Below are 19709 nucleotides of genomic sequence, written 5' to 3' on the forward strand. Positions count from 1 at the left end.
GCACCATCTACATGTATGGTGCCACATGCATGCCTAATAATAATGATATTGCTGAAGAGAGGACTTGGCACAACCCTACTATTTCACAGGTGGAGTACTCAAACATAGTTGGTGACTTCCAACTTTATGGGAGGGAAGAGAAGATGTCAAACGAACATGGTGGCTTTCTCTAGGAATTATGGGTAAAAATATCTGTTTTTCTACCCGTGTTATTTCTAGAACACCTGTCCCAATCGTAGAATCATAGATATGTAGGGCAGAAAGAAACCCCAAGAATTCATCTAGTCCATCCTCTCACTCTGAAGCAGGACCAAGTACACCTATGTCATCCCTGACAGGTGTTTGTCTAACTTGTTCTTAAAAACCTCCTCAGTTACCTGTTCTATGCTATCAAACTGATGGCTGGATCATCTGTATAGAGAATGAACAACATGCTGGCATTAGTGCAAATATATCTCTGTGGCTGGGACTATAGAAAGAGATTGAGCAGAGACATGCTACCTCTAAACCCACAGAAATGGCCAACTTGAAAATGTTAGTGTATTCATACTGATTTTCTGCATAAGTAACCCATGCTTCTCTGAAGTAGTTGACAGTCATGTTTATACAGCAGCTAACAAATTGGGGCACCAGTCATGGTTGGGGCGACCAAATGCCACCACATTCTAAATAATATTAATTATAATAATTCAAAGGGATTAGATATAATTTTGGATGAGAATTTCAAAAGTTCTCAACATTGGCCTAACTGGACTCCCGTTGAAATGAATGGTTAAACTCAGAATGAGACTTAAGTTGTAGCCCCATTAGGTCAACACTGAGCTCTTTTGAAAATCCAACCCTTCACCTGCACAACAGTTCAGCCAAAAACACCTGTGCAGAGATTTATGGATTGCTTGGCAAAGTTGTACTGAATTTAACTAAGTAAAAATTTCAGCAGTTTATGAGACCTAATTAAATTAAACACGCACCAGTATCATCTTAGCATCCTGACTCAAACAGAACTGTGGAAAATCAAATAAATGAAATAAGAACTAAGTACTGATCAGGGAAACATGAAACTATTCTTGTACATCATCACATGGAAAAATGTTAGTCATGTGCCTATGACCTCAGCACACGCTTATTGGAAGTTTATCTATTGGGTTGTTTTTGAATGTCTAAGAAACAAATTTACTGTCCTGAAAAGAAAAGTCTAGTCCAGGTTCTGAGCACAGGACTGTGAGCCAGGAACTCTTTGCAGTCTAATGCCAGTTTTGTCTCTACCTCCTTCTATTGCCTTGAGCAAGGCACTTAAACTCTAAAATAAGAATGTTCTAGATTATAAGATCTTAGTCTCTTCAGGTTCTCAAATTTGAGCTGTCAAAGCCAAGTGCAAAAACAGGAGGCACAAAAAAATCCAGCCTTCAAAGCCCATGATGAATTTTCGGATCTCAAAATCAATGCTAAAGGGAGGGTACGTTATTCCAGATGAGACAGGGAAAAGCGGGATTTTGATTCCTTCTAAGAGGTTTGGGAACTTTACTTTAACTGTGTGATGGGGCTTTCCCCACATCACCTGCAAGGAAAGGAAAAGTACTCCAATTAGTCATGCTCTACACCAGGGCTGAGAAATTAATTGCTGCCTGGCCAAAGGAGGCAGAGCTAAGTCTTATAAGTGGATTGACGGAGCTCAGTTGGGGAGAGGCTGCAGAGGAGACTGGTATCTCTGGCAGAGAAGCCCTGGAACAGGCTTTAACAGAGGAAGAACACTGCAAGAGCAGATTAGGCCCCTGCAGGGGAAGCCCTGAGGTAGGGCCAACAAGGGAACTACTGTGGAACCTGAAAGGGGCAGAAGGGGTTTTAGTTTGAAGATTTGTATGGACTTTATTCGGACTTGTTTGCATTTCCCCAAAAGGAGTTTAGACTTTCATGTGACTTGGCCAGAGGACCAAGCCACAGAACACCCAAAGGGGCAATCAGGAGAAGAAAGAGGCTGGGAAAAGCCATTGCAGGATTGAGGGAGAGCCCAGTAAGGGGCAGCAGAAATGAGGGCCCCGTGCAACGTTGCAACTGGAGATGAGAGAGTGCCCAGGAGGTGAGGTGGCGCTCTGACATGTGGAGCCCAAACAAGGGATTGAGACACCCCTACCCCACCCCCCAACACTGAGGAAGGAGAAAGTTACCAGTTACCTTAAAGGTGAGAGGCAGAGGGATAGAAAAGACTCTGTTTTGTCAGCCCAACAGGAGCAGATACATGGTCTTTTGTTCCATGTACTACAAGGGCAGCAACAACAGTAAGGTTCCACAGGAACATTTCTTGCAATGCCTAGAAAAGTGGAGCCTAGGGACCCAGGCAGCTCCGGGAGAAGAGAATTCTGGCAGACGACTATCGGGCCTGTCTAAATTGGGCCCAGGTGAGGACTGGAGGTGTTTGTGCACACCTTTGAGACGGTAGCTGCCACTATATGATGGACAAAATCCTCTTGGGCAGCTCAAGTGCCCCGTACCTGTCAGGAGAATCATAGAATCATAGAATATCAGGGTTGGAAGGGACCCCAGAAGGTCATCTAGTCCAACCCCCTGCTCAAAGCAGGACCAAAGAAGCTCAGGTGGTCTACTGAGCTTTGTCTGACATGCAGGCAAGGTCCTACAAATCTGTAAAAGAGGCCATTGTTGATAGACTGGAACTGACCCCATAAGCATACTGCCACCAGTTTATGGCAGAGCCTTTCTCCCAGGGGTGCACCTTACAGTGGCAGCACAATGTTTATGAGACCCAGCAATGTGATGGTTGCAGCCCAAGGTAAACGCATCTAATAAGGTGGTAGATCTTAAAGTTCTAGAAAAATTCCTTTGGGTCTTGCCTACCAAAGCCTAATGCTGATGAGTCTGTGGCAGGGGCGGAGGCCTATATAAAAGTTGATAAAGCCAAATCACCCAAACAAGGGTTCTGAGGGAAGCAAGATAACAGAGAACCCCAAAACTTGGGATGGCAAGGAGGACACATTGAGAGACAAATTTTTAAAAAGTTCTATAGCTAAGACACTGGAGGAGATAGCAGCACCTCAGTCATTACTGGATACCTGGGAAAGGCACCTGGGAATTGGTCAAGAGAACCAGCTTGTATGTTTCCAATATGGCCAACCAAGTCATATAAGAAAAGACTGCTCATAGAGTGCAGCCATTTGGACTGGTACTAAAGCCAAGTTAGTGGCTTGGGGTGTTCTTTCAGTAGGGAGCATACCCCAGTCTACCAGATAACTGTTGCAGTGGCTGGCAGAAAAAGAGAGAACTCATTGACTCATGGTGTGAGCAAACACTAGTTTCGTGGAGTAACCTCCCACCAGTGAGACTAGATCAGCATTTCCCATAGGGCTGTCAATCGATAAAAAAAATTAATCACAATTAATCGCATGATTAAAAAAGTTTATCGCAGTTAATCGTGCTATTAAACAATAACAGAATGCCATTTATTTAATTATTTTTGATGTTTTCTATATTTTCAAATATATTGATTTCAATTACAACACAGAATACAAAGTGTACAGTGCTCACTTTATATTTATTTTGATTACAAAGATTTGCACTGTAAAAAACCAAATAGTAATTTTCAATTTACCTACTATAAGTACTGTAGTGCAATCTCTTTATCATGAAAGTTAAACTTACAAATGTAGAATTATGTACAAAAAAAACATGCATTCAAAAATAAAACAATGTAAAACATTAGATCCTACAAGTCCACTCAGTCCTACTTCTTGATCAGCCAATCACTCAGAAAAACAAGTTTGTTTACATTTGCAGAAGATAATGCTGCCCGCTTCTTGTTTACAGTGTCACCTGAAAGTGACAACAGTCATTTGCATGGCACTGTTGTAGCTGGCGTTGCAAGATATTTACGTGCCAGATGCACTAAAGATTCATATGTTCCTTGATGCTTCAACCACCATTCCAGTGCAAATATTTGTAATAAAAATAATGTAAAGTGAGCACTGTACACTTTGTATTCTGTGTTGTAATTGAAATCAATATATAATAAAAATGTTGTAAAACATCCAAAAATATTTAATAAACTTCAATTGGGTATTCTATTGTTTAACAGTGCAATTAATCATGATTAATTTTTTTAATCACAATTAATTGTTTTGAGTTAATCGCGTGAAGTAACTGTGATTAATCGACAGCCCTAAGTTCCCAGTATACATTTCATATGTACATGGAGAGTTATGTGTCTACCCAACAACAGAGGTAGAGATAGAACTACAAGGTCAGATGAGCAAGTTGAGGGTCATCATGATAACAGACCTCCCCTGGCCTGCAATTATAGGCAGCGACTGGCCTAATTTCCTAGCCCTATTTTGAGAAAGGGTACCACTTGGACCAGTTGACCATAAGCCGCCCTCACTCAGACATAGGGTGTTGGGCTGGCCCAGAAGTGAAGATGAGGAGTCAGTGGACTGGATGGAGCTGGTTAGGATTGCTGAACAGGAGATGTCAAGTCAATTACAAGCCCTGGAGACACAGTTACATGAAGCAAACTGGGAGCTGGAAGAGGTAAAAGCCTCACAACAGAAAATAATGGAGGAGGCAGCAAAACAAGAGCTAAAATGGTTTGGACAAGGCTAGACCTGGTATAGGAGAAGAATTGTCAGCAACAACTCGAACGGGTGCTAACTGCATTGTGAACCATGAAACCATGTGACAATGAGGCCTCAGTCTCTCGAGGCCAAAAGCAGGCCCCTGCAGGACAGAAAAAATTGGGCAAATTTGGGGGAGAAAGACATCCTGAGTGAGGAGACGAGAGAAGCTGCCGTGATTGTGGACCCTAACCCATAACCCCAAAGGCAACCACAGCAGGCCAGGACAGCAGTTGAGACTACGCAGATCTGGGAACTCTGGGATAGGTTATCCACCTCAGAGGAGGCCCTTCAAATGGACCTACAAGACAAAGAATACTGGAAAGAACATTATCAAGATGTGTTAGATAACAAAAAACATTTGTTTGCCTGGGTATATGACTGACAGGAAGAGCTGGAATAACTCAGAGAGAGTACCCTGATGAGTACTAACTTGGGCGGGACATGTGATGGGTCTTACCCCCATCACCTGTGAAGCAAGGGAAAGTACTCCACTTAATCATGCTCTGCTCCTGGTCAGAGGAGGTAGAGTTAGGCCAACAGCTGCAATTCTCCAGCTGCCTAGCTCCGAAGTCAGCACAGAAGTAAGGGTAGCAATACCATGACCCCCCTAGCCTTGTGATCCCCCTGCAACTCCCTTTTGGGTCAGAACCCTCAATTTGAGAAACACTGGTCTCCCCATGACATCTGTATAGTATAGGGTAAAAGCACACAAAAGACCAGATTTCACAGGAGGAGACCAGATTTCATGGTCCATGATGTGTTTTTCATGGCTGTGAATTTGGTAGGGTTGTACTTATATGTAGACTGAGGGAGCTCAACTGGGAAGACAATGCAGAGGAGACAGATCTCTTGGCAAAGAGAAGCCCTTGGATAGGATTTAACAGACAGGAAACAACAGAGGAAGAACATTACAGGGGCAGGTTCCTCTGCAGGGGAAGCCCTGAGGTAGGGCCAACAAGGGAATTACAGTGGACCCCAAGAAGGGCAGAAGGGGTGTTAGTTTGAAGATTTGTTTGGACCTTCACATGGACTTTTTCTTCGTACCCTGGAAGGGGTCTAGACTTTTATTTGCTTGGCTAGAGAGCCAAGCCACAAAACACCTTGATGGGGAATCAGGAGAAGAGGAAGGCTGGAAAAGGCCATTACTGGGCTGAGGGAGAGCCCCATAGGGGGTGCCAGAGACCCTATGCAATGCTGCAACCAGAGACAAGGGGGTGCCCAGGAGGTGAGGACATGCTCCTAGCCACCGATTCAGATTTACTCATCTGATACAAGATAAGATCTTTGTTATGCATAGTACATGGTGACCATCTATGTAACTGGGAGAACCATTCTCATTGCAAGTAGTAGTAATTTCAGTTGGATGAAACCCAAAAATCATAAAATCACATGAAAGTCTAAAACTGTTAAAACTACTATCTGTGCACCAAGTAACTGAAATAGAGAATGACTCTTCAAAGTTTAAAACACATTATCCCCATGTAAACTTACCACCAGAAAGAGTTTATAAAGAATCAGTCTGGTTTAAACATAATAAACTCATTTCTGCTCTTGGGTACCCTGATGTAAATCTGAAGTAACTCAACAGCAGAATTACTCTGGACTTACGCTGGTGTAACCGAGAGCACAGTTTGTCCCACTGTATGTCAGCCATGGAGGACAATAATCCCACGAATATGTTTATACAGTCAGAGAAGTCCATGGAATAATTACTTGATGGGAAATTTACTCTGACTTTCATAGATTTTCTTTAAAAAGGGACTCTTTATATTCAGGACAGTAAGACCATGTCTACACTACAAAATAACATTGACCTAACTTATGTCGGCCTACAGGCACCGCAATGATTACATCGCTTGTGCATGTGCACTCTTGGCTCCTGGTGTTGGCGGTGTGTCTCTTTACCAGGAGTGCTTGTATAAGTCGTATTGTCAGTGTGGAGCATTGTGTGACAGTCCCTGAAAGACAGTAACAGTCAACATAAGTAACCCAGTGCCTGTACTAACACTGCAATGACCTAACTAAATTGACCATGACTCTATGCCAATGAGGGAGGTGATGTTATTAAATCAGCATAGAGAGGCACTTACGTCAGCAGGAGCCAAATTCAAGTGAAGACACTTTCACAGTTAGGTCGACACAAGACAGCTTCCGACAACCCAGTCGTGGAGCATAGACCAGGCCTAACACTTTTAAGTGGTACACCTGCTGTGCTATGCTGAATACATATATCCCTGTCTTTATATATATATATAAATCCTGATAACTGGAGAAAAAATCATTATGTTCTGCTATACGTAGGTGTTGGAACTAAGGGTGCTGGGGGTGCTGCAGCACTCCCTGGCTTGAAGTAGTTTCTATTCTATACCGTGTTTACAGTCTGGTTAAATAGCTCTCAGCACCCCCACTATAAAAATTGTTCCAGCACCCCTGCTCCTCTGTCTGTATCAGTACAGCTCAGATTGAGTTGGTGTGAACTGACATGACATATGTAGCCTTTTGGTCTATATTGTGCTTTACAGAAGGGCACATTTCCTACAAAGGAAGGATGGTCCAATGGTTAGGGAGCCAGCCTGGGCTTTGGGAGGATCTCAGTTCAATTCTTTGTTCTGTGGCTCAGTTTCTCATATGCAACATGAGGATAATAGAAGCAATGGGCTTAAATTGCAGCAAGGGCAGTTTAGGTTGGACATTCGGAAAAACTTCCTAATTGTCAGGATGGTTAAGCACTGGAATAAATTGCTTAGGAAGGTTGTGGCATCTCCATCATTGGAGATTTTTAAGAGCAGGTTAGACAAACACTTGTCAGGGATGGTCTAGATAATACTTAGTCCTGCCATGAGTGCAGGGGACTGGGCTAGATGACCTCTCAAGGTCCCTTCCAGTCCTACGATTCTATGATTCTAATAACCTAACAGGGGTGTATGGTGAGGATCTGACGTACTAGGGCAATGAGGCCCATTTATATCCTTAAAATAGATAAATGTAATATGAAATATTTACAAACTTAAAGTTTGCACTGAAGATACTATAATAAAACTTCTCCAACACCACAGCTTCAGTGACTACAAACATTCAGCTATTCTAACTTTTTTGTGTGTGTGTGTTTACTTTGAATCCTGTATTATATTTGTATTAGATGTTTTGTATGGATAACTTTTAGCTTGAGATGTATTCAAGAGTAATAAATAATCGGTGTAATATTCTTTAGTTTCCAGTGAGCCCCAGGAAGGATTCAGATTTTCCTGTCATCTTTTTAAAACCTCCACCCAAGAAGTATATGCAACACATGTGAAGAACGTCTGGATGATGAGTAATTCTGAGTCATGAGTAATGCTTCCAGATTTGCACTTTTGGCAGCTGAGAGAAGGATTCCCTGTTGATGGTGTGTTCCGTGTTTCTCTGATTGTACTCATTTATGGAGGCCCTGATCCTGCAATGGGATCTGGGCAAGCTGGCTCTTACACCAGAATGAAACCCTATTGTATACCACCAAGGTATAAGGATTAGAGGATTGAAGGATAGGAGGCTTTGGGAAAGATTTTTAAAGGTATTTAGGTGCCTAAAGATGCAGATAGGTGCCTAGTGGAATTTTTAAAAGTTTCAAATTATTTAGCAAATAAGCTTGAAATACAGCAGAGACTGATGTCTCAGTGGCTTAGCAATAGGATATGTTGTTAATACTTTTTCAGCTCCAGATTGCTGCTTTGAATCTGGCCCGTGTTCGTGGTGATCATAAATTGTTACTATCTGATGGCTACATTTTGCACAATCTCAGTCAACTTCCCATTGGAAAAGTGTCCACATCATGAAACTAGTCATAGTATTTATTGACGTTTTGTATACAGCACTCTTCAGAGGTGGTGTGATTTGAAATAACCTGCCAGGAGACCAAAAGTTGCATTCGTTTAGGCAATTTCAGCAGAGAGCCTGGATGAATTTGGAGACTGAATTAACCTCTTACCCTTAAAGCCAGTCCTCCAGATTGAGGTTGAGGTACATTGGAGAGGAGGTGTGATGTAGCTTCCACTGTCACAGCATATGTTGTACTTGTGTAAACACACTGAAAAATGTACTTGTTGTGTAGTGTCCAGAGCTGCCAGTATGACAATGTTTGTAGGCACTCTAACCCCCAAATGTAAAGTCAAATACATGAGAAGTGACCGGTTTACTTTTTTCTAGATAATGACTTAAGACATATATGCCATCAATTAAACAATCTGGACCAGCTCCTCAGCTGGCATTCATTTACAGAGCTCCATTGACATTCAGTGTCAATGTCATCATTAATTCTAGCCTAATTACAGAAGCAGGCTGTTCCTTGGTTTCCCCGCTTATATGGGAGTGATATAATTTACTATTGCTCAAATGCCAAAAGAAGGTTACTTCCCACTTAGTGCTAACTAGCCAGTGGGGCACCCCAACCATTCCCCACTCCTGCCTGTCCATTTGATGACCAGTTGCATAGGATGATGTGGTCACATGTGAAGGGGATTAAGCAGGAACTTTATGCCCCCTTACTCCCCTGCAAAGGTGCATAAGGCAAGAGACAACTTTGGTATAAGTATCCAGATAACAATCCTACAGAAGAGCTATAGCTAGACAACTGCTCTCCATGTGTTTTGTACTTCAATCAATGGGAGAAAAAAATATCCAGAACACAGGCAGGTTTATTCATTTTAAATCCATAAATATGTTCCTGGGTGGATGTGAAATGCTTGATTGCTCCTAAGTATTGCACATCTGAGCAAAACAATATAGTAAAAAAGATAGGATAGATGACCTGTTTGTATGTTTTAGCTGTTACTTAACTATTTCCTCCAGCCTGAGAACTTTGAGGTCAACCTGAGTTCAAGCTATAGCTGAGTCAGCCTGCTCTGGTGACACCACAGCAGGGAAAGGGGGCTGGGACCTGGGACTTCATTCTTTTACTCATTGGCCACAGGCCTTTAAAATGAGAGGCATGCACCTAAATCATGAAAAGCTACATCATTAGGGCAGAGGGGTAGAAATCCTAGGACTTTTTTGTCCCAGTAAAGAATTTTCAACACCCAGACCCGAGACTGACAAATTTTGGTGTTTGCCAGAAGGGATTCAGCATTCAAAGAGATTAGAGGAATTTACAGTGTTAGCAATTCAAAGGTGGGTTGCAGCACAATGAAAGGGGATATAGAGTATTACAACACTATCGCTACATAAGGCCAGTCAGTGGACCAGAAGATATGTCCATCATAGAGGTGGTGTTTTGACCTCCAGAAAAGAGGATCACAGCATCACAGATATGTAGGACTGGAAGTGGCCTCAATAGGTCCTGCACCAAGCATGGGAAAGCTAAGATTACACAAAGTACCTTTAAGCTTGCCAACTCTGTTTCTATTGCAGCTTAAAACAAAACAGAGACAAAATTTTAAATTTAAAAAATATATCAACCCAATACTAAAGAATACAATGTACTTTTGAAATGTTCCATTAAAATGTTGGTATGACATTTGTGGCTTTGCTTACATAAAGCACTTCAATATATTGATGAATCATGTCATGCTGAAATGCCACATAAGTCATGTTTGTTTACAGATCTATAGGTGATATTATTGTTGGATTTGTTCAAACTCAAAACTCTAAGCAAATCTTCTGGTGTCAGGTGGGAAAAACCTATAGGGATTAAAACCAAGTAAAATGTTCAGATTAACCCCTGAGGGATGAAATTTGTACATTTTGCCCCGCTCTAAGCATAACACACATTCAACTTAACAGGGAAAAACATCAGTTCCCTGTGGTTTGATCACTAAAGCAGTGATCTGCCTCCCATTTGTATTTGTTTTTCTGAACCATGGTGGTTACACTGATATCAGAATTTCTGATGATCTATTTGGTGATTCTCTAAATTTTACACAAGGCCATCAGTTAGTATGCAAAGCTTCCCTTGGCTTCAATGGAAATTCCACATCCAGAACACAGGCAAGCTATAACCATTAGCAATGAGCACTATGTGAAGATAAAACAGGATAACATAAGTGTATTATTAGTCCATAATATTTCATTAAACTTCATAGTGTCAAAAAATTGGGTGCTCCATTGAGCTATAGCAATTCACCACAGCTGTGGGTCTGCCCCAGGAGTTTATTGAAGTAAAGTACTAAGGTGTTTTCTAAATGATAATACCAGCCAGGCTGCTCTTTCAGCAACTTTTGTACTGATAATTCACTGATCAGGAAAGAAGGAGAAGGATAAAATCTGGATGAAGTAAGGGCAAATAAAAAAGAAAAGGTTCTTATTACTACTGACTTCTTAAAGCATTTTGTTTATTTTTGTTTTCTTTCAGTAGAACGGCTGGCTGGGTATTTTAGGAAGCAATGTTAATTCCTTTAACTCCCTCAGATGTTTAGGAACTTTCCATGCCTTAAGACCACTCAGAGCCATCTCCTGTTTGGGAGGAATTAGGATAAAGTTATAATAACAAACACATTTTTGAAAACCCTTTTCTATTTTATTACAGGACCATCAATAAAGAAACAAAAGAGGGCTCAATGGGGTTGACTTTGGTTTTGGCCTGAAAAAAAGTCCCAGAATTTTTAAGACAAAAGTTAGTAAACATAATTTAAAAAAAAAAAAAGGCATGGGCCAGTGAGTGTCCCAGCAGAAGAGATAAAGACATTGCCATAAGCATTCCCTCTGCATAAAGAGTTCAGTTAGGTTCCCAGTGAGCCCAGTGCAGATAGAATTCTTAATGCTAATGCCCTGGAGATTTTTGGGAATGAGCTTAGCCAGTCCCAGTAAGTCACTGCGTGTTACAGAGGGAAGTGGAGCCTGGTTTCAGAAAATAGTTCAGCTAGAACACTATGAGTGGATGTTTTTGTGGTGAGGTGAAATGTAGATTTTGAAAAATAAAATTAAACGTAATAGTTGTGAATGATCCACATGTTTCATCATTAGAACTGAACTTGATAAACATTTTTGAAGTGTATTTTGAGCTACAACAATAAATAACAAGGCCATCTTATTAAGAAGATTAGGGCTTTGTTATTAAACATGTATATTGGGCTGTAGAATATAAAGTGATACATCAGTTCCAAAACTAAGTAATATAATGCTAGTATTATTATTTAACTTCAGCTTCCAGTTAAAGCCTTTGCATTACATTCCGACATACCTGTATTATATATGAGGCTTTTATGTTTGAGACTCTGACATATTTTCTACAGTATGCATTGTAGTTGTAGCCATGTCAGTCCCAGGATATTAGAGGGACAAGGCGGGTGAGGTAATATATTTTATTGGACACACTTCTGTTGGTGAGAGAGAAAAGCTTTCAAGCCCTGAAGCTCTGTGTGGCTCAAAAGTTTGTTTCTCTCACCAACAGAAGTTGGTCTAATAAAAGATATTACTTCACCCACCTTGTCTCTCTAACATTTTCTACATGTCAGAACTATAACATAAAACTAGAGATAGATACAAACTGTAAAGTTCAGATCTATACTTCTTCAGAAACAGAGGACACTTAGATGTGGTGTCTTGGCTTGGGCCCATCTATACAAAAAATGTTTGACTGTATTGATAAAACAAGAATTAATATTTTATAGCTATTAAAAATAGAGTCATGGAATTTAAGGCCAGAAAGACCACTAGATCATCTAGTCTGACCTCCTGTATATCACAGGCCACCTCCAACAACTAAACCCAAAATCACTGGTCTGAACATGGAGTAAGTGTAGGCAGTCTAATTCTCCTCTTGCTTACATCAAAATAAATCCCAAGCAATGGTTACACAGGTGTACGAGAGAATCAGGCCCAAAGAACACTTTGCTGATTTTGATCACATGGGTTACCTACATAGCTCTTTTGCATGATAAGTGTCAAGATAAAACCTATAGTACAATAAAATTTGGCCCTACGTTTCCCTTTGATTGCCTGCATGGGAGGGAGTCTGTGCCCATGAACCTGGACAAGGAACAAGGAAAAAGGAGTGTTACATCAAGAGCTGGTCAAGATTTTTTTTGTCAAAACTATTTTTGACAAAACACATCAATTGTGATGAAATTTTGTTTAAAAAAATGAAAGGCAGCATTTCAATACTGTGAAAATGTCCTATTTTGACAACTTATAACAGAAGTTTTGATTTTTCTTTTTGAAACAAAATTCCTTGTATATTTTAATAGGTCTAAATTGGAATAAAATGCTTTGATTTTGTCTAAATAAAATGTTTTAATCAACCCAAAATGAATTTTTTTCCAGAATATCATGTCACAGGAAATTTCTATTTTTGTTTGGTTTTGGTTTTGTCAGTTGCGGAATAGAAAAAAATCTGAACTTTTGAAATTTCCCATGAAATGGAAAATCCTGTTCCCACACAGGTCTAGTTTTTTCCTTGGTACATTCTCCTTTTCTCTCAGCCCCCCCATAAGTCTCTCTTTGGGGATTGCTTGGAGACAATGGGAAGGGGTGAATATGTAGAGGCATAAAACTACAACCATTTTGCTACAGCATCGTGGCATCATGCTACATGAAAGCATCTCATTTTAAAAGCCTTAACAGGAGTCATGAGGCCATTACAGAATAACCCAAGCCTCCTTAAATATATACCTAGCACAAAGAAAAGGAGTACTTGTGGCACCTTAGAGACTAACCAATTTATTTGAGCATGAGCTTTCGTGAGCTACAGCTCACTTCATCGGATGCATACCGTGGAAACTGCAGCAGACTTTATATACACACAGAGAATATGAAACAATACCTCCTCCCACCCCACTGTCCTGCTGGTACAAAACAGCATAGCATAGTACAGCAGGTCAGCAATAAAGGACTCCTAAACTACAAACCTCACCACTGTCTGCTGTATTTCTTCCACCTTGCCTTTGCTGCTATAAACCCATAGCACAGTACACATATAATGTATTAAATAAAAAGAAAATATTTTATTTTTCCTGGGGAGAGGAAGGAAGGAAGGAAGGAAGGAAGGAAGGAAGAGCAATGTGTGACAAATGCTAGGCAAGTCACTTAGGGTCAGATTTTTAAAAGATTTTAATGGGAATGAAGTGCCTAGGTGCTTTTGAAAATCCAGCTCCGGGGGGCAGAAGCTCCTTGCAAATGCCAGGGGTGGAGGGATAGGCAGAGGAGTGAGCGGAGGTACTGAGACTTGGCCAGGGTATGGCAAAGTGCTGACTTGAGGTGGGAAGGAGGTCCCTGGAGGTTCCTACCTGCTCCCAGGCACATTCCAGCCCTACTGTGTCCTGCTCCCCAGTCCAATCCTGGGTGCAGCGGTGCCCACACTAGCCCCTGTTCCCTGTCCCTATCCCAAGCCCCATGGTGGCCACTCCAGCCCCTCTGGATCCCACTCTCACCGCCATGTGCTCCGCCCTACACCAGGGAATGTGCAAGTTTACACAGGGGCTGAACTCCCACAATATTTCCATTGTGGGAGCATTAGCTCCCCTTACCCTCCCCCCGGTTCTGCCACCCCATCTGACTAGGCCCCTATCTGCATCTTTAGGCACCTAAATACCTTTAAAAATCGTGTCCTTAGAGCACCATTGGAAGGTGTTCAGAGACTATAGTGATGAGGTTTTATGAAAACCTGGATAGAATAGACCAGAAATCCATATGCAGGCACCAAAATAAAATTGACCTTATTTTCAGAGAACCACAACTCCCACTGATTTACCCTAGATCACAAAGGAAGGCTAACCTGAAACCAGATCTCCTGTTCCTTAGTCTTGTGCTGTAGCCACGTGACCCTCCTTCCTTCCTCGAGGATTATGATATTTTTTCTCCTCACAACTGGCGTTCTCGCTTTCCGTGAATGAACTAGTATAAGAGTGAATAAGTTACTACAGCATCATCATGAAAGTGGAAGTGCTTCTTTTAATTATTTTAGTAAAGCAAAGCAATGTTGGAGAAAACAAATTGTTCTAGGTATCAGTAAAATAAAATATATGCAGCTCAGTCACTAGGAGTTCTATCCATTTTTAGATTCAAATAGTATTTATACAGGTAGCTCTAATTTGGCTAATGGGGGTATTATTCATAAATGTTTTGGGTGAAATCCTGGCTCTATTAAAGCCAATGGAAAAACACCCATTGACTTCAGTGGGGCCAGGATTTCCCCCCTTATTCTTCAAAGGAGATTTTCACCCTCCTTAGATGATACATATTTTCCCATTACACCAAACTCCAGTTAAGGAAAATTCTGGGATTGTACTGAATGAGAATGGGCTTTTCAAATGGGCTGAGATTACAGCTCCTTTAAAGTCAGCCAAACTGCAAAGTGGTCTGGTGTTCAATTAGCTTTAAGAGTAAGGTCCAGAGCTTAAGTTTAGCAAAGCAGCTGTCTTTCTCATTTTCACTTTTTTCTGGGACTGGGAGCAGCCTTTTCATATCTAGCAGACCACTCCAGCTTCACCCAAACATCCAAAAACTCATTTAGCTAAAGGTTTCAGAGATTCCCCAGACATTTCTGTAAACAGGGTTGTCCAATATTTATTAAATCATTTGTAAAACTCCATTAGATTAGCTCATGGAACTTGGGCAAATAGGAGATGGGGAGAACATTATAAAAGTTCACAGATATCCAAGTCTGCAGCAACTGAAAGAAAGAAAGAAAGATTAGGATGAAAAATGTCCTGATAATGAGATATATTAGGTTTGGAATAGTTCCCCTTGCGAAGTAGTGAAACCCTATCACTGGAAAGTTTCAGAATTAGACTGGACTAAACAGTATTAAATTTAAAGTAGGGAACAATCCTGCATTGGCAGGGTTATAGACTATATGATTTTATAGGCCTTTCCCATCTCTAACATCTATGATTGAATGAAACCAGTACATTCGTATGTAATGTCTTATTTGTGTGTCAGAGTGTAATGTACCAGCTGAAAAAAATTGAGGGTGGTAAGACAATAATATTTAAATCAGAGAACCAGTGGTTGACTACAAGTTGCTGTTACAGAATCTGTGGTTTTTGAAGAGGAAATATGCCTGGTTTTGGAAAGAATGTACTTTGCTGTATACTGACTTTTAAAGTATGGGCTAGGTCTCTGCTATACCAACCTTTCTGCAGTAATGAGTGAGGAGGAATTTGAGAAGCCTGGTGCACATGTGGTTTGGCAGGTGCTTTATATTTAAAGGCATATGAGGTTTTGTCAAATTGTGTAGAGCTGCTCTAATCATAACCTCCAAGAATCAGTCATTGTTTACCTTAATTCTATCATAAGAACATCTGGGTACCTCTTTAAAATAATGGTAAATATAATTAATAATGAATTGAGTTCGAAATCTGATAAAGTACTTATGACATCCATATTAGTAACAAATGAATTCATCATGCTTAATATTATTACAAAAATACTAAAGGAATTAATAATGAGTTGGGTCAGTATTTGAATGTGTTACTGACATGTGGCCAGGTATAATAAATGCTTTTCAAAAACATTGTTTATCACAGATCTTACAACAGCCTTGCAACATTAAATTTTATGTATTTATTTATTTGTTTTACAGAGAAGTGGACTATCACTGTTTTTTTCATTAGCATCATCCTCATAACCAAGGCCAGGCAAGCATGTTTTGTGTGTCTGGACTGGTAAATTGTCATAATTCTGCAAGGCTGTGCTACAATAATAACAGAATAGATTTCACTATAACTTCACCTATCCCCACCATAACTTTAGTGTATGCAGAGCATATCTGCAGTGCCACTCCAAATATGCACAACTAAGTAGTATCAATGGATGCGATTCTCAGCCATTATACGTTGGCATAGCTACATCTAAGGCAATGTATGGAGCTGTCAGTTTACAACAGCTGAGGCTCTGGCCCAATATGCCAGTGGAGGTAAGAATACTGCATGGAACCTGGGAAAACCTTGATGGTGTAATGGATGATCTCTGGGTTAAGCCAGGCAGCAGTTAGAAATTAGTGACAGAATATTCTATATCAGTTGTCTAAAAGGTGGGGGGAATATTGCAAAGATTTTGTCATCCTGTAGTGGTATGGAAGTCATTTAACACAAGGGTGGAAAGCTTCTGCCACAGCCACCCAGAGAAAGGAGCCTTGCAATGAACCTATTAGGGCACAGGGTGGGAAGGCGCCATAAGTATATATATGTATGTATATTACTATTCTGCCATTTTAATGTACAGCCATTTCAATCTTCAACAGACTTTGAGCTGACTAGTTTTGAACTCTGCCACTTAAAGGGAGTTCCAGAACTTAAAGTCACAATAAAAGCCAGAAAACTGCATATACTGAAGTCTATAATGGTGTGACTTCAGTCATTCTGATAGCTTTAGTTACTGTCTCTGTGCTGGTTACTCCCAAATCTACTTTCTGACTCACCCCAACTTCTCCCCCTCCACTGAATCTCACAATAACATCTCCATCTCCAAAACCTCCTCTGGGATGTCCTGTTACCATCTCAAACTCAGTATGTTGAAATCTTGTCTTTGATTCCAAACCCTCTCTCTTGCTCTTTTCAATAGCATAGTCAACCACACCAGTAACCTTCCTATCTCCTGGACTCACAAATACAGTTACCTTGTCTCACACCAATTTCACATGTTTGTAACTCATTGGCTTCATTAAAGATATTCCTGATTTACAGCAGTGTGAGATGAAAATCAGGCTTAGTGTCATTTTCTGTTCCCCCGACCCTTCTGTCTCTGTGAGACTCCCCTTCTCTTCCAAGCACCTACCAAATCCTGCTGTTTTTCCTCTACACTATCTTCAACATCTGTCCTTTTCCTCCCTGCTCATGCCTTGGTCACTTCACAGCTTGTCTTCTGCAATCTCTTCCTTCTCACTCTCCTTGCTCTTCATCTTGCTCAGCTCCAGATTATCTAAAATGCTTCTTCCAAACCTTCCTCCCTCAAAACCCTGAAACACATCACTCCCCTCTGAACCACTGGCTTTCCTGACTATTCTGCATTGAGGTCAGACTTCTCATTCTCTGCTTCAAAGCCTTTCTCAACTGCACTTGGTTACAACTCTGCCCTTGTTTCCACATACTCATGCTCTCCCTCCCTTTGCTCTGTACAAACCCCACTCCTAGCTGCCTCCTTTGCACTATCTCTCTACACCATTGGGAACTTCTTCTGTGCTTCCCTTTATGCTTGAAATTGCTTCTTGTAGCGCCTGCTTCTGAGATGTGCTAAGTGCCTGCAGCTCCAATGGCCCAACTCCAGCTAATGCTCCAGCTAATCCTCTCTTTTATCAAACCCCTCTGTTAAATACAGCTCTTCCACCAAGCCTTTCGATGATGATCAGCCATCAACTTGGCCTCTGCTTCAAGTCTGCATTCTTGCCAGGTGTATTTTATGCCTGCTGTATAATGTTTCTGTCTAAATCAGGTTGTAAGCTCCTTGGGGCAAGGAATGTCTCATTCTAGCATATTGTGTAGCACATCTGTGCAGCATATTGTTGGTGCTCATTCAACAGGTAAAACCAGTAATTTTTAACCTTTTTAAATAATTACATAGATTTATTTTTAAAGAAACATTTTCTCACTGGCAACATATTTTCTCCTCTTATTTGATCCTGCAGTGAAATCATAACTGTTGTATTTGTGCTATCACAAATACATTTCCATGGGAACTAACTGTGATGTCATGAACACAGGATTTATATCTTCTCTGCAAAATCAGGCAGAAGGAGCAGCTGGATTGAGAAGGAGAAAACTATTACTGAAATATCAACAATCTCCAATAAATACTAAAAATCTTCATCAAAGGGACGAATATTGCTTGAATAGATTTCTTTCTATATATATTTTCAGGTTTTTAATAGCTTTCTCCACTGAGCTAATCGCTCTTTAGAAGTAGAAATATATTTTAAAATAACTGGAAATAATAAATGTTTGGCATCAAGGCTCTAAAGTCAAAACATTTGCCTCTGACAAATTAAATAGAATGTGAAGAAAGCACCATGATGATGAAAAAAAGACATAAAAATTTAATGGGCGACATTTCTCACAGCTGAACCACCAGTTACTCACTGGAGTCCCTATGACGTATTGAGGATGTACTTATGTAGACTATTTACAAGAACTAAGAAGTGATTAATAAAAGAATGAAGTGGAAAACATCCTATGTGATGTTTTGGTTATACAAGTGGGCTCAGCTTTGTAATCAGAACTCGTCAGAGAAAGCAGCACACCCCAAAATGGTATGAATCATGATTGATTTCCTGCCTTCACTCACTGAAAAGACAAAAGAAGAAAAATGAAAGCCTTGAAAGGTAATTAGCTTTTAATTTGGAAAAAAGAAAGTTGCTTGACAAAATAATCCTACGTCACGTTGCAAAGCACAGAATGTTTTACATGAATGTTGCTATCCCATTTATTAAGATCAAGTTGAAGGTAATAAAATAATAAATGTAATAATGACACTTTTTACTCAGTCGATATACTGCAGCCTCTTTCTTCTGAGACTCCCAAAGCATGTTACAAAAATTAATTAAATAACAGAAGGCTGACACCAACCTTAGATATGTTAACATCGCCATAATTAATCTTCAGAACACCGTTATGTGGAGTATAAATAGTAGCTCAGTTTTAGCCACCTTTCTATTCATACTATTCTCATCACCATAGTAGCTGACAGCCTTATAAAGTAAATAAACAGAAAGTTTCTCTCTCCCTACTATTTGATGGCAGAGAAGGGTGTTGACATTAGGTATCAGGAGTTTTGTTTCGTTTTAATTATTTGGACAAAGCGATGAGTTTTATACTACAACCTGAAAGCAGTAAGCTTCAATGCGATTTTGATGTTTTGAGGAAATGAATTTCGAAACCTTGAGATGGTCACTGAAAAAGCTCTGTCTACGGTTCCCACAGTCATTATCGCTGCTGGAATGGTTCACTGTTCTAGAAGAGTGCAGTAGTTATGGAACATTCCGGTCACTGAGAGAATATTAGTCTCCCAAGTACCTGAGGCCTAACCCACTGTCAGTGTTGAAGATTACCAACAAGACCATAAAGTGGATCTGTTCTTCAACACGGAACCAGTGCAATTACACAGATTTTTCAGCCACTATGTTGGCTCCCTATTGAACAGCATCCCACTTACTGATGATCCCACCTACAGCTGAAGCAGAAAACA

The sequence above is a fragment of the Lepidochelys kempii genome, chromosome 5, assembly GCF_965140285.1.
Source record: "Lepidochelys kempii isolate rLepKem1 chromosome 5, rLepKem1.hap1, whole genome shotgun sequence".
In the NCBI taxonomy this organism is placed as follows: Eukaryota; Metazoa; Chordata; order Testudines; family Cheloniidae; genus Lepidochelys; species Lepidochelys kempii.